This window comes from Phyllobates terribilis, unplaced genomic scaffold, assembly GCF_046119375.1.
Source record: "Phyllobates terribilis strain yellow unplaced genomic scaffold, ASM4611937v1 Scaffold_47__1_contigs__length_9908305, whole genome shotgun sequence".
In the NCBI taxonomy this organism is placed as follows: Eukaryota; Metazoa; Chordata; class Amphibia; order Anura; family Dendrobatidae; genus Phyllobates; species Phyllobates terribilis.
In genome coordinates, this window is record NW_027362807.1 from 7433916 (window position 1) to 7448089 (window position 14174).

Consider the following 14174-nt stretch of genomic DNA (forward strand, 5'->3'; position numbering starts at 1 on the left):
GTAGGAGCTACTTTCCTCTTTAAACTTAGGTAATTTTATATCCTCAAGAAACAATCCAAGTTCGTCCTCATTTCCTCTAAATCTTGATTCATAAATACTAGAATAGTAAGTATGAAAGGCATTTAGCACATTATTGTTTCCTGTTGTGGTGTCTCCATTTTTCGTGACATAAGATGGACCCTCCTGTGATTTATCTACGGTAGAGAGAAGATGCCTCACACTTTCCCCCTGTTCAAAATATTTTTGCTTTGTAAAGAACTGCTTGTTTTCCACCTTAGAGATAAAGTGATCATGAAATAATCTCTGAGCTGCCTCTTACTCCCGCCCATTACCATCTGACGGGTTTAGGGTGTATTAAACCTCAGCCTGTTGTACCCCATTTTGGAGATCTTGTGTGAATTCTTTAATTTTAGCTTTGTATCTAATAATATCTCTTATAAGTGTTCCTCTACCATAGGCCTTCATGGTATCCCATAGTATTATTATTATTATTATTTTTTTTTTAACATTTTATTGGTTTTATTGTAAAGATAATACAAAACACATCCAAACATAAACACAAGAAGAAATCAATCCAAATGGGTCTTGCTGTTGATTCTTGAGCTTTCAGCCATATGTTGTGACATAGACCAATCCTTCCTTTCTAATTTGTTCTTATTCTCCTCCTCCTTCCTTTCCCTGATCTACATGCTATTGATTATTAATCTTTGTCTAACCATTTCACACCTTTATGCAAGTTGGTTTCTCATTATGTTCTAATATCTGTTACTTTTCCCAATAGATTCTTATGTATCAAACAATATTTGCAGAACAAGAATACAAAAAGACTTAGGTATACTAATAGATCATAGACTGAACATGAGTCAACAGTGTGATTCAGCAGCAAAAAAGGCAATTACAGTTCTGGGATGTATTAGCAGAAGCATACAGTCTAGATCACGTGAAGTCATTATCGCACTTTACTCCTCTTTGGTCAGACCTCATCTGGAATACTGTGTCCAGTTTTGGGCACCACATTTTAAAAAAGACATTGACAAACTGGAGCAAGTTCAGAGAAGAGCGACCAAAATGGTGACCGGTCTGCAAACCATGTCCTTTGAGGAGCGGTTACAGGATTTGGGAATGTTTAGCTTGCAAAAAAAAAGACTGCGAGGAGACTTAATATCTGTCTACAAATATCTCAAAGCCTGTCACATTGTAGAAGGATCATCTTTATTCTCATTTGCACAAGGAAAGACTAGAAGCAATGGGAGGAAACTGAATGGGAGGAGACACAGATTAGATATTAGAAAAAACTTTTAAACAGTGAGGGTGATCAATGAGTGGAACAGGCTGCCACGAGAGGTGGTGAGTTCTTCAATGGACGTCTTCAAACAGAGGCTGGACAGACATCTGTCTGAGATGATTTAGTTAATCCTGCTATGAGCAGGGGGTTGGACCAGATGACCTAGGAGGTCCCTTCCAACTCTACCATTCTATGATTCTATGAATCATCTGTTGGGTCTTGTAGGAGCTTTCCTGGGGACCCTCTCAATGTCTCAGTGTGATACCAAACAGAGTTAACAAACGACGTTACAATATGTGATTTCTTCTTGATTACAGTGTTTTCCAATAAAAGTTTTCCATTTAACAAAGTATTTGCTCGTGAGTTTCTTATTTTTTTCTGCTTCTATTCTTTCTAAATATAATAGATTTTTTAATTGTAAGGTGAAATCCTGTAAAGTCGGGATTGAAGGTTCTAACTAGCAGCCTAGTAACATACGGTTTGCCAATAGAACCAAAACATAGAATAATGGAGGGATCTTAAACGGAGAACTTCCTTCTTTTGTTTTCTCTCTAGGCCAGTAGTGAAACAATATCATCGTAAGAGGGAGTTGTGTTTTAAAGTTCCACATTTCTTTAATGCAATCTAGAATAGCCCCCAGAAGATGCGTAGTTTTGGACACAGCCAAAAGTCCATGTAACAAGTCCGTAGAAGGGGTTTTACATTTAGGACAATAAGTAATTCTATCAGGTTTAATGTGCGTTTTGGGGAGATCAATGGCGTATCTTGCTTTATGAATGATCTTAAAACGGGTTTCCCTCCACATCTCATTACTTATTGCTTTACTGTTTTTCCCCAACCCTTTCTTATCTTAACTTCAATGTCTTGATCATTAAATTGTTTCTCCCAGTGTTTGAAAAAAAATTCAGTATTTACTCCCAACATCACATCCCTCATTGCATTGTATAAGAGAGAGATAGAATCATGACGTCCTCGTGGCCCTCACTAAGCAATCAAAGTCATTAGTAGTAATTTCTAGGGAGGTGTCTTTCAGGTGACTCAGGATAGAGTGTCTAATTTGTTTCAATTGTAATGTCTGATTCGGGCTTAGATGAAATTTCTCAATCCACTCATCCATCTTGATTTTTGATGTTGATCCCTCGTTTATTTAAAAAAATTCTATGATATCCTCTTTTAAAGAATTACCCACCAACATTAGCCAATATGGATTCAGTCGTCACGGGCATTTCATTGCCCCCTCTATTCCTCTGTTCTCAATTGCGCACATATCGGAGAATGGTCTGAGATTCCCCTGGGTAACTATTTCACTTCATGAATTAACGGGTTCAGAGACTCTGTTCCAATTGCCAAGTCAATCCTTGACAAGGAATGGTGTGACATTGAGTATCATGAATATTGTCTAATTGATTTCTCTGTCTCCAAATATCCACATACCCAATTTCTGAAAATAATCTAGGCATCCCCGTAGAGGAGGCCGAGTCCAGGGTCGGTCTGGCCTGGCGGGAAATCGGGAAATCTCCCGGTGGGCCCCGACATGAGAGTGAGAAAATTGGTGGCGGGGGCCCTTTAAAAGTGTGAGCCCTTTAAAAGCGCGGCTGAATCAAATGTAGTGTCGCGCGCACGGCACATTCATTAGTGACAGCGGGCCTGCAGTGATGTGCATGCAGCATACTTACCACGTGACTCTCTGACACTAAGAGGATGGACTCTTTCTGGGCGGTGACACGCACCGCGCTCTGCTTTCCCGCTGGCTGGCAGACTGTGGTGTGGTGTGAGGTGACACTGACGCCGCTCTCTTCTGGCTTGTGATACGCCGCTCCCGCGCTCTGCTTTGCTTTCTCTCTGCTCCGGGGCCGTCCTATGATACGCCGGCGCCACCGAACCCAACGTCTCGCTCTGCTCTCCCTGCTCCCGGGCTTCTCATACGGTCCCATCCCGGCTCCATATCTGCTCTGGCCTGCTCCCCTGTAGTAATACCGGCTCCTGACCAGGTGGTGGCACCGGAGCACCGCCCCCTTCTCTCCTGCTCTGACTCTGGGCTTTTTAATACCGGCTCCGGGGCTGGATATGTGGAATGTGGCCTGGCCTGGAATTGGAAACAAGGCTGCAGGTCTACAGCTGTCACTGCTTCAATTTCATGTCAAGAGCACCGTGCCAAATAGTAAATAACGTTTCTATGGGTGAGTTATATGACTGTGTGTGTGTGTGTGTGTGTGTGTACAGTGTGTGTATATGCCTGTGTGTGTGTACAGTGTGTATATGCCTGCGTGTGTGTGTGTATATGCCTGCGTGTGTGTGTATATGCCTGCGTGTGTGTGTGTGTGTATATGCCTGCGTGTGTATATGCCTGCGTGTGTGTGTCTGTATATGCCTGCGTGTGTGTGTCTGTATATGCCTGCGTGTGTGTGTGTGTATATGCCTGCGTGTGTGTGTCTGTATATGCCTGCATGTGTGTGTGTACAGTGTGTGTATATGCCTGTGTGTGTACAGTGTGTGTGTGTACAGTGTGTATATGCCTGTGTGTGTATATGCCTGCGTGTGTGTGTGTGTATATGCCTGTGTGTGTGAGTGTATATGCCTGTGTGTGTGTGTGTATATGTCTGCGTGTGTGTGTATATGCCTGCATGTGTGTGTGTGTGTGTACAGTGTGTGTATATGCCTGTGTGTGTACAGTGTGTGTGTGTGTACAGTGTGTATATGCCTGTGTGTGTACAGTGTGTGTGTGTACAGTGTGTATATGCCTGTGTGTGTATATATGCCAGTGTGTGTGTATATGCCAGTGTGTGTATATGCCTGCGTGTGTGTGTGTATATGCCTGCGTGTGTATATATGCCTGCATGTGTGTGTGTGTGTGTGTGTGTGTACAGTGTGTGTATATGCCTGTGTGTACAGTGTGTGTGTGTACAGTGTGTATATGCCTGTGTGTTTATATATGCCAGTGTGTGTGTATATGCCTGCGTGTGTGTGTGTATATGCCTGTGTGTGTACAGTGTGTGTGTACAGTGTGTATATGCCTGTGTGTGTACAGTGTGTGTGTGTACAGTGTGTATATGCCTGTGTGTGTACAGTGTGTGTGTGTACAGTGTGTATATGCCTGTGTGTGTATATATGCCAGTGTGTGTGTATATGCCTGCCTGCGTGTGTGTGTATATGCCTGCGTGTGTGTGTGTATATGCCTGCGTGTGTGTGTGTATATGCCTGTGTGTGTATATATGCCTGCGTGTGTGTGTGTGTGTGTGTACAGTGTGTGTATATGCCTGTGTGTGTACAGTGTGTGTGTGTACAGTGTGTGTGTACAGTGTGTATATGCCTGTGTGTGTACAGTGTGTGTGTGTACAGTGTGTATATGCCTGTGTGTATATATGCCAGTGTGTGTGTGTATATGCCAGTGTGTGTGTATATGCCTGCCTGCGTGTGTGTGTGTATATGCCTGCGTGTGTGTGTATATGCCTGCGTGTGTGTGTATATGCCTGTGTGTATATATGCCTGCGTGTGTGTGTGTGTGTACAGTGTGTGTATATGCCTGTGTGTGTACAGTGTGTATATGTCTGTGTGTGTATATGCCTGCGTGTGTGAGTGTATATGCCTGCGTGTGTGTGTGTATATGCCTGCGTGTGTGTGTGTATATGCCTGCGTGTGTGTGTGTATATGCCTGCATGTGTGTGTATATGCCTGCATGTGTGTGTGTATATGCTTGCATGTGTGTGTGTGTGTATATGCCTGTGTGTGTACAGTGTGTGTGTGTACAGTGTGTATATGCCTGTGTGTGTACAGTGTGTATATGCCTGTGTGTGTATATATGCCAGTGTGTGTGTATATGCCAGTGTGTGTATATGCCTGCGTGTGTGTGTGTATATGCCTGCGTGTGTATATATGCCTGCATGTGTGTGTGTGTGTGTGTGTGTACAGTGTGTGTATATGCCTGTGTGTACAGTGTGTGTGTGTACAGTGTGTATATGCCTGTGTGTTTATATATGCCAGTGTGTGTGTATATGCCTGCGTGTGTGTGTGTATATGCCTGCGTGTGTGTATATGCCTGCGTGTGTGTGTCTGTATATGCCTGCATGTGTGTGTGTATATGCCTGCATGTGTGTGTGTGTGTGTGTGTGTACAGTGTGTATATGCCTGTGTGTGTGTATATGCCTGCGTGTGTGTGTATATGCCTGCGTGTGTGTGTGTGTATATGCCTGCGTGTGTGTGTGTATATGCCTGCGTGTGTGTGTATATGCCTGCGTGTGTGTGTGTATATGCCAGTGTGTGTGTATATGCCTGCGTGTGTGTGTATATGCCTGCGTGTGTGTGTATATGCCTGCGTGTGTGTGTATATGCCTGCCTGTGTGTGTATATGTCTGCCTGCGTGTGTGTGTGTATATGCCTGCATGTGTGTGTGTGTATATGCCTGTGTGTGTATATGCCTGCGTTTGTGTGTGTGTGTGTGTATATGCCTGCGTGTGTGTGTATATGCCTGCGTGTGTATATATGCCTGCCTGTGTGCATATATGCCTGCGTGTGTACAGTGTGTGCGTATATGCCTGCGTGTGTACAGTGTGTGTGTATGTATTTGAGTGCCTGCATGTCTACGTGTGTATATGTGTCTTCACACGTGTGTGCGTACTTCCCTGCGTGTCTGCATTTTTGTGTGTGATTGTCTGAGTGTGTCGGAGCATGACTGCGTGTGCATTTCTGTGTGTGCTTGCCTGCGTGTGTACGTGTCCCCATTTCTGTGAGTGTGTATCTGCGTGTGTATATTAGGGCTCTTTCACGTGTCCTGATATTTAAGGGACTGGAGATATCCGTGTCCACCTGTGTGTCATCCGTGTGACACGTACCGGCGCTTGGCAATCAGTGTACAGTTAGCGCTGTTCCCAAGAGCCGGGTGCTGAGCGTTGCCCTCATCATAGATCCCTGCCGGTGCTGTGATCAGCAGCAGCAGGGTCAATGATGAGAGTAGTAGTCTACTCCCGCCGTGTCCAACTGTAAAAATAGGAATAAAATTAAAAAATCCTTATACTCACCTCTCCTAAGTGTCACCCACTGTAATCCGTGCGAGCGCTCACGCCGAGGAAAACAACTCCTGCAGCGAGCGGGCCCCGGAGCTGTGCTCAGTGATTGACAGGGCACCCCTTGTTGAGCGCAGCTCCGGGGCCCGCGCGCTGCAGGAGTCATTCTCCTTGGCATGAGCGCTCGCACGGATTACAGCGGGTGACACTTAGGAGAGGTGAGTATAAGGATTTTTTTTATTTTATTCCTATTTTTACAGTTGGACACAGCGGGAGTAGACTACTACTCTCATCATTGACCCTGCTGTTGCTGATCGCAGCGCCGGCAGGGATCTATGATGAGAGCAGCGTTCAGCACCCGGTGCTTGGGAAGAGCGCTGTCATCAGTGTGTGGGACGTTTTGCAGGAGGTGCAGCAGGTAAAAACATTCATTTGAATGGGTCTGCATGTACCAATGTCTCTGGTACGTGTGGAAACTGTCATCGCATGTACTGACGTGTGAAAGAGCCCTTAGTATGTGTCTGTGTGCACTTGTTTTCGTGTGTGTAAGCGCGCTTCTGCATGTCTGTGTGCTCTTCCGAAGATTTATTATATTTGGGGAGAGATGGGAGAGAAATTTTAGGAGACAGAATGGGGAGATGTGTGAAATAACTAGGGGAGGTGTGGGAATGGGTGCGGGAACAGAATGGGGAACGGGGATGTATGAGGAAACAGTACGGAGAGTGGGGGAATAGTGTGAGGAGACAGTATGGCGGGAGAAAAGTGTGAGGTGACACAGCACAGAGACTAGGTAGTGTGGGGGAAGGTATGGAGATGCGGCAGTATGGGGGAAACAGTGTGAGGGCACAGAAAGGGGGGAACAGTATGCTGAGGAGGGGGGAGTGTGATGAAGGGGCACAGTATAGAGACTGGGCAGTATAGGGGGGACACAGTGTGAGAGGACAATGTGAAGAGGGGGCCCAGTATGGTAAGGAGAGGACAGTGTGGAGAGCAGGTACCATAAGAGGGGTAGAGTGTATGTCATGTTTTGTGCAGGGAGCATTGTAAGAGTTAGGTTTATTCAGGGGCTCAGTGTAGATATTTTTATTCAGGAGCATTATGACTCTGCTATCTTTAAGGGCATCGTGTCGGGATGTGCTGCATAATACCGGAGAAGATGGAAGTCTGCAGAGACGAGCTGTGGATGAGAAAAGTCCTCAAGGGGTCTGGACAAGATGGAGACGAAAAGAAAGAGAACGACTCTAATCAGAGAAGACATCTCAGGTAAGATACCTGGATGTAAATGTTCATTTGTGATCCTGCCTGTGTCTCATCAGTACTGCGGTTCCTGTATGGTCCGCAGTCTGATGATGACTGATAGCAACTCCCAGTATCTCTATTGTTAATAACATACTGGGAGTTGTAGGTTTATGCGATACAAAGATATATGGGTCTGACCTGACATTACAAATGATGGTGGTTCTGATGATGTATTCATGTACTGATGTGTTTGTGCACACCTACGTATCTGGAATAATATGTATTTTTGTAAGATGCGTGTATGTAACTGTGCATTGTGGTGTGTAATAGCATTCATATGCTTGAGGCACCTTTACTAAATCTATTAAGTCTCTTTCACATGTGTAAGGGAATTCCATTTGTCTTTCCACATTTAGGAACAGACAAGTGAAATTTGCTAACCTTGTCATAACTGTCACCATTGGGATGTGCTTGTATGGAGCGGGTTCAGGAGCTGAGCCTGCTCCATACCGGGCAGATGTCGGCTGTGTTACATAGCCGGCATCTGCCTGTAACAGCAGTGATCAGAGCTCGTCTTGATTGCTGCTGTTTTGAGTATTTAAGTGCCCTTGTCAATCACTGACAGCGGCATTTAGATAGCACAATGGCCGGTGCATGCAGTCACCTGTTCCCTTCAGCCCCCTGTGACGCAGTTGCAGGTTCCTGATGGGTTGCCAGTATTGCTGAGTGAGCGTGGTCGGATAAGAGACATTACAGTCACCACGAACTACAAAGTGAGCGTGCTGCAATAACTTCCGGCACTTTGATTGTGACACTTCCATGGAGCCCAACCTCAGGCTGAGCTTCATTGAATGACTAACATGGTAGCTGCACCTGGCAACTAGTGCTGAGTGAGTTTGGTCGGATAAGGTGTGATCCCAGCATGCTCGGGTGTTATCCGAGTATCTTGTAGTGCTCTGCTAATATGCTCGAGTCCCCGGGGTAGCATGTTTTGCGGTGATAGACAGAAGCAACACATGCAGGGATTACCTAACAAACAGGCAATTCCTGCATGTATTGCGTCTGTCTACCTCCGTAAAACATGCTACCCCGAGGACTCGAGCATAGTAGCAGAGCACTACAAGATACTTGGATAACACCCGAGCATGCTGGGATCACACCTTATCCAACCACGTTCGCTCAGCACTAGTTGCCAGGTGCTGCTACCATGTTAGTCATTCAATGAAGCTCAGCCTGAGGTTGGGCTCCATGGAAGATGTCACAATCAAGGTGCCGGACATTATTGCAGCACCCTCACCGACCCTATGACAGGAAGCGAGTGGCGGCAGGGAGAATAAAATGTAATTTTCTCCGTGTAGCCAATGCTTTTCCAATAAGCCATCTAACCAGGCTTTACACCCTATTTACCTGCAGATTACCCCTATATCTGCAGATAAATAGCATTTTTCAAGGTGACAAGTTACCATTAAAGGGACTCTGGCAGTACGGAATGACTGTTCGAAGAAAGTCCTGCCGCTTGGTGCTCCACAGCGCGGCCAAACATGTAATTATAGTACATTATAGAAAAACATAACAAGTAATAAAACCGTTTAGGTGGGCTGTAGTGTGGGCCCCTAGAGTCAGTTCCCCTGGTGGGCCCTAGGCACCCCAGTCCGACCCTGATTGTACTGATTCTATATCTTCTTCTGGAAAAGTTTTAAAGGAAAATAGATGCGTGGTGGAGATTACCATTATCAGCTGTAGGAAGAGGGAACTTATTAAAAATTATATTGATGCCCCAACTCTTATACATTCTGCATAATGCCCCTATTTGTATCCATAATTCCCATTTTCAGAAAATTCATAGCAAGTTTCGTTCTCTTATATGGAAAAAAAATTGTCTAGGATAAAATTTGAATAACTAGGAATCTGGTGGATTGGCGACTCCTAATGCACTGGTATATAGTGGGGAAAAAAGTATTTAGTCAGCCATCAATTGTGCTTCCATTTAAAAAGATGAGAGAGGCCTGTAATTGACATCATAGGTAGACCTCAACTATGAGAGACAAAATAAGAAAACAAATCCTGAAAATAAATTGTCTGATTTAGAAAGAATTTTTTTTTCAAATTTTGGTGTAAAATAAGTATTTGGTACATTACAAACAAGCAAGATTTCTGGCTCTCACAGACCTGTAACTTCTTCTTTAAGAGGCTCCTCTGTCCTCCACTCATTACCTGTAGAACTGGCACCTGTTTGAACTTGTTATCAGTATAAAAGACACCTGTCCGCAACCTCAAACAGCCACACTCCAAACTCCACTATGGTGAAGACCAAAGAGCTGTCGAAGGACACCAGAAACAAAATTGTAGCCCTGCACCAGGCTGGGAAAACGGAATCTGCAATAGGCAAGCAGCTTGGTGTGAAGAAATCAACTATGGGAGCAATAATACAAGACCACTGATAATCTTCCTTGATCTGGGGCTCCACACAAGATCTCACCCCGTGGGGTCAAAATCATCTCAAGAATGGTGAGCAAAAATAGCAGAACCGCATGGGGGGGACCTAGTGAATGACCTTCAGAGAGCTGGGACCAACGTTACACAGGCTACCATAGGTAACACACTACACAGCCAGGGACTCAGATCCTGCAGTGCCAGACGTGTCCCCCTGCTTAAGCCATTACATGTCTAGGCCCGTCTGAAGTTTCCTAGAGAGCATTTGGATGATCCAGAAGAGCATTGGGAGAATGTCATATGGTCAGATGAAACCAAAGTAGAACTGTTTGGTAGAAACACAACTCGTCGTGTTTGGAGGAGAAATAATGCTGAGTTGCATCCAAAGAATACCATACCTACTGTGAAGCATGGGGGTGGCAACATCATGCTTTGGGGCTGTTTCTCTGCCAAGGGACCAGGACGACTGATCCGTGTACATGAAAGAATGAATGGGGCCATGTATCATGAGATTTTAAGTGCAAACCTCCTTCCATCAGCATGGACATTGAAGATGAAACGTGGCTGGGTCTTTCAGCATGACAATGATCCCAAGCACACCGCCAGGGCAATGAAGGAGTGGCTTCGCAAGAAGCATTTCAAGGTCCTGGTGTGGCCTAGCAAGTCTCCAGATCTAAACCCTATAGAAAACCTTTGGAGGAAGTTGAAAGACCGTGTTGCCCAGCGACAGCCCCAAAATATCACTGCTCTAGAGGAAATCTGCATGGACGAATGGGCCAACATACCAGCAACAGACGTCATTTTCAGGATTTGTTTTCTCATTTTGACTCTCATAGTTGAGGTCTACCTATGATGTCAATTACAGGCCTCTCTCATCTTTTTAAGTGGGAGAATTTGCACAATTTGGTGGCTGACTAAATACTTTTTTCCCCCATTGTATTATATGGCAGCGGAATTGCAACATTTGGGTGGGTGGCAAAGCGCTGCAAACCCAAATAGTATTAAGCGGTTAATTACCTCAGGAACACCGTGGAATATTCCTATTCATATAGTGGAACTGAATGACCTCGCACACAAGAAATCACTATACCCTACACTTGCTCTACTCTACAAGGTCTGGGATAGGGGTAAAGATATAATGGAAATAGGAGACTGCAATGAATCTACACCTATATGGTTTAATAATAAATATGCAGAGTTCTATAAATTAGAGGGATTTCGGAGTTGGGAGGATAAAGGAATATATACAATATAAAACATATTGTCTGAAGGGAAACTTAAGTCCTTTGGTCAATTAAAGGGGAAATTTGGGTTGACAAACAATTCTATAAATATTTACAGTTTCGGCATTCATTTAATGCACAATCAAGATGGACTCCCTTTTGGGTAGAAAACACCAAGGTTACTTACCGGTAGCTGGTTTTTCCTGAGCCCATGACAGCACACCTGGAGAGAGGGATCCGCCCCACCAAGGACAGGAAACGGTCTGAAATAAAAGGGCGGTACCTCTCCCTCGCTTCAGTTGTTTACAGAGCATTGAGAGGACCTCCCAAAGAGGTTAGGCATAAAACCATCACCTACAATATATATACATATATATAACACCCAAAACAGTGCACACCAGGGTGTGAGAAACAGAAAAAATAGGGAGGGAAACTACGGGTGCTGTCATGGGCTCAGGAAAAAACAGCTACTGGTAAGTAACCTAGGTGCTTTCCCCTCACCCATGACAGCACACCTGGAGAGAATTTTGGAGAATTATGAGCACCCTAGGGAGGGACCACCACCTGAAGTACCCTTCTCCCAAAGGTAAGGTCAGAGGAGGACAGATCCAACCGATAGTGTTTAAAGAAGGTGGATGGTGTAGACCAAGTAGCAGCTCTACATATCTGATCGATTGAGACGTCTGCCCTTTCCGCCCAGGAGGTTGCGACGGCTCTGGTGGAATGAGCCCTGACATTGTCCGGGGCCGGAACTCCTGTGGACGTATATGCTAGACAATTGGCCTCCCTAAGCCACCTAGAAATGGTACCCTTGGACACCCCATGACCTTTCCTATTCCCCTGAAAGGCCAGGAACAAGGAATGGTCCTATCTCCATACACTAGTCATGTTAATGTACTGTAGTAGTGATCTTCTAACATCTAGGTTATGGAATCTAACTTCCCCTGGGTTTTTAGGATTGCTGCAAAACGAGGGAAACACAATCTCCTGGTTACAGTGAAATCTAGATACCACTTTGGGAAGGTATGCTGGATCTGGACGCAAGGTGACCCTATCATCATAAATTTGTGTGTAGGGAGGATTAACCGAAAGGGCCTGCAGGTCACCCACCCTACGAGCAGACGTTAAGGCCACTAAGAGGATGGTTTTAAGGGTGAGGATCTTTGGAGAGACATCCTGTAGGGGTTCGAACGGGTCACTGGTAAGTGCGTTCAAGACCAAATTCAGGTCCCAGGAAGGAACTCTTAGGGTCCGAACCGGTCTGGCTCTGGCACAGGACTTGATAAACCTCGAGACCCACCTGTTCCCCGCCAAGTTACAATTATAGAGCGCCCCCAATGCCGACACCTGAACTTTAAGAGTCCCCGTGGCTAGACCTAGGTCGCGCCCCTTTTGCAGAAGCTCCAGGATTCCCCTGATTGGAGGCTTGTCTGATAACGGGGTATCTATAAATTCTAGGAATTTACTCCAGACTCGGTTATAAATTTTAGTCGTTATTGGTTTCCTACTACCCAGCAAGGTAGAGACTAACCATGGTGAAAACCTCTTGCTACTTAGTAGTGACCTCTCAAATTCCACGCCGCAAGATGGAAACCTCTGCCTTGGGCGTGGAATACTAGTTCCTGAATGAGAAGGTCCGGCCTCTCTGGTAGAACCCAGGGATCTGAAATCAACATTAGTCGAAGCAGGGAGAACCAAGGCCTCTTGGGCCAAAAAGGGGCTATAAGAAATACCCTTGCGCCTTCCTCCTGAATCTTCCTCACCACTACTGGAACCATTACTAACGGGGGAAAGGCATAGGCCTTCCTGAACTTCCAAGGGATCTGGAGGGCATCCACGGCATGGGGACTTTCTGCTGGATTTAAGGAACAGAATCTGTCTACCTTCCTGTTTGCTCTTGTGGCGAACAGGTCTATGTCTGGCTGCCCCCATAACTGGACAATCTGTTGGAAGACCTCCGGGTTTAAGCTCCATTCCCCCTGTCTTAGGGTATGGCGGCTGAGAAAATCTGCCTTTACGTTTTCTACCCCCTTTATGTGAAGGGCACTGAGGGATGGGAGGTGTTGCTCTGCCAGATGAAGGATTCTGTCTGCCACAGCCATCAGAGAGCGTGATCTTGTTCCCCCCTGATGATTCACATAGGCTACTGATGTCCGGTTGTCGGACCTGACCTGGACGTGGTGACCCTGAATGTGAGGAAGGAAGCCTATGAGGGATCTCTCTACTGCCCAAAGCTCTTTTATGTTTGAGGATGCCCCCATCTCATGGTATGTCCAGTGACCCTGTATTGAGAGCTCTGCCAGATGACCCCCCATCCGGAATTGCTCGCATCGGTCGTACTCACCCGATCTACTGGTCTGGACCACTGTACGCCTGAGGTCAGATTTCCCCTGTCTGTCCAACATGAAAGGGAATCTACAGCTTCTGGGGAGAGAGAGAACTTGCTTTCTAAATGCCCGTTGAAGGACCTCTGCGCTGACACGACCTCCCACTGAAGAAGTCTCATATGCCCCTGAGCCCATTTGACTGCTGGGAGACAGGCCGTCATAGAGCCCAGGAGGGACATTGCCTCTCTTAGGGACATCACTGGAGATCGCATGGCTTTCAAGACTAAAACGAGCAATTTGTGGACCTTGTCTTCTGGGAGGAAGCAGGCTTGGAAATGAGAGTCTAGGATTAGACCTAGGAAGGTCTGAGCCCTTGAGGGGGTTAGTTTTGACTTTTGGGAATTTACCAACCACCCTAGCTGATGCAACACAGTCGTGACTTCTAGAAGTTGACTGGAGCAGTGGACTTCTGATTTCCCTACTATTAAGAAATCGTCTAAACAGGGCACGATCACTACGTTCTTGATTCGTAGAAAGGCTGTTACTTCCGCTATTAGTTTTGTAAATATTCTCGGGGCTATGGAGAGGCCGAAGGGTAGGGCTGCAAACTGAAAATGCCTCTGCTCTTCCTGAATGAATTGGGACGTGATAATAAGCGTCCTTCAAG